The 2,587-nt window shown below is 38.2% G+C and overlaps 1 pseudogene; it reads right to left on the bottom strand.

Annotated features, from left to right (window-relative positions):
* Window positions 1-2,048: 2,048 nt before the first annotated feature.
* On the bottom strand, window positions 2,049-2,166 carry LOC134654970 (5S ribosomal RNA; annotated as a pseudogene).
* Window positions 2,167-2,587: the final 421 nt, after the last annotated feature.

Below are 2,587 nucleotides of genomic sequence, written 5' to 3'. Positions count from 1 at the left end.
TTAGTTTGAAATTCTGAGTAAAGGGATGTGGATACAGATCCGACAAATATTGTTATTACTTATGTCATTTCTTGTTTCGAAAGCGCATACAATTTCGTATTATTTTATCTCTTAGTCAGCCTAAATTTTCAAGATGACTATGACAATAATTGAGCCGCGCCCTGTCTATCAGTAACACTGGCCTCGGCGCTCGTGCAGGCACTTAGCTGGTCGCCGGCGGCGCTCTGATTTATGTCCCGGCGACATCGCAGCGTACAATTTATTTCAATTAGCGTTCGCAGCCGCCGCGCCCGCAGCGTTCATGAGCTCTACGCGCCGATTAGCGTGCTACATTTTCACGCTCGGTGCCAGCGTTTCAAACTATTCCAATATGTATGTTGATTTCGTGCTATAGAGTGAGCTGCATATGTGGCTAAATCACTCGGAAACGTACTAGGCATGCACTTTCATTCGAATCTCGTGGACAGGTTGTTTTTAATGACCTTAGACGGGTTTTCGCAATAATCCAAAAAGCCTTAGGATTCCATTCATCCATCAAATGCGAATTAGTGCCCAGTAAATAGGATTTAAAAAAAGATTTCCGAATGTTTGAAAAGGTCACGCGCTCTTTATTTGTCCGTCTCTGTTCAAACACCCTCAACGCGACACTTCAGCCGCCCCTTAACCAGTGCATATGTTTTTCTTATTTTAAAATGAACAATTGTGATTGTAAATTTTACATTTTGATTTAAATATTTCAAAACAACTTGAGTGATGTTGAACTTTTTTATGTGATTATGGTTGGTGGTGAATAAATAATTCCGTGAGAGTGTCCCACGATGTGGTTTAGCTTATTTTACTAAACTAATTTTATATATTTTAGTGTTTTCTTTTTTTATTTTAATATTACACTAGTCTCATATCTACTCTATCTATCAAGATAGCTAAGACATACTCTTACATTCTCGATTAAGGAACTAAAGGTTTTCCTGTCACAACCCCTGGCACATTTTTAGGGTTCCGTAGCCAAATGGCAAAAAACGGAACCCTTATAGATTCGTCATGTCTGTCTGGCTGTCCGTCTGTCTGTCCGTCCGTATGTCACAGCCACTTTTCTCCGAAACTATAAGAACTATACTATTGAAACTTGGTAAGTAGATGTATTCTATGAACCGCATTAAGATTTTCACACAAAAAAAAAAAAAAACAATAAATTTTTGGGGTTCCCCATACTTCGAACTGAAACTTAAAAATTTTTTTTTCATCAAACCCATACGTGTGGGGTATCTATGGATAGGATTTTTGGGGTTCCCCATACTTCGAACTGAAACTTAAAAAATTTTTTTTCATCAAACCCATACGTGTGGGGTATCTATGGATAGGTCTTCAAAAATGATATTGAGGTTTCTAATATCATTTTTTTCTAAACTGAATAGTTTGCGCGAGAGACACTTCCAAAGTGGTAAAATGTGTGCCCCCCCCCCCCCCTGTAACTTCTAAAATAAGAGAATGATAAAACTAAAAAAAATATATGATGTACATTACCATGTAAACTTCCACCGAAAATTGGTTTGAACGAGATCTAGTAAGTAGTTTTTTTTTATACGTCATAAATCGCCTAAATACGGAACCCTTCATGGGCGAGTCCGACTCGCACTTGGCCGCTTTTTTTCTGTTGGTTGTTGTAAAAAAATAATCTGAAATTTAATTTTGATAGATGAAAATCCCCTATTCGTCATGTCATGAACAATTATCGAACATACCTTGGCATTTAATTGTTGGATTTCTAAATGAAATGAATGAGCTTTGCATTTACTATCAAAAAACACTCAAGAGTAATGAAAACCGATCACTTTGTATAAAACTTCCCTCGCTTCAATATTCCAAGTGATACTTGTACTATTACTTATTTTAAAAGTTGCACTTGCACTATCAATGAGCGCACATTAGGTTGTTAAGTACAGTCAATAAATTTAATTTCACCTCACAGGCTCATAGTGTTATCATTGTTATCATCATCAAGTATGTTAGTAAAATAAAATAAACGATAAATAAAATGGCAAAAAGCTAACGAACGACACGAGGTGTTCTCAGGCGGTCACCCATCCAAGTACTGACCTCACCCGACGTTGCTTGACTTCGGTGATCGGACGAGAACCGGTGTATTCAACGTGGTATGTCATACTATTGTCACAGGTACGAAATGGTACCTACTGAGTTCCTTGACCGTACGAGTTCATATTAATTATTGGTTGCACTTACAGGCTTCCATCGTCTTATACGTTCCCATCGTCAATATAGTGTGGACTAATAATATTCTCATCCGACTACTTTAGTTGCATAAATGCAACGATTTGTCGACCGTAGGGAGTGCAGGGCTACTCGTATGAAGTGGAATGATCCGTGCATCGCGTGCGGATTACGGCACAAGGGCGCAAAACAACATGCGCGGTAATCTCCGACCGGCGGCGAGGGGGCGACTATCAAAATACGACTAATTATTACTGTACCATTAGATAAAGGTGAGGATATTTATTTAATTTATGGCCCAACTAACATTAAATCTGTATTCAATCATATCTAGCCAGCCAATGCATTAATATAGTGT

Source organism: Cydia amplana, chromosome 1 (assembly GCF_948474715.1).
Source record: "Cydia amplana chromosome 1, ilCydAmpl1.1, whole genome shotgun sequence".
Lineage (NCBI taxonomy): Eukaryota > Metazoa > Arthropoda > Insecta > Lepidoptera > Tortricidae > Cydia > Cydia amplana.
The sequence above is the reverse complement of the archived record's forward strand: the minus strand, read 5'-3'. Positions and strand labels throughout refer to the sequence as shown.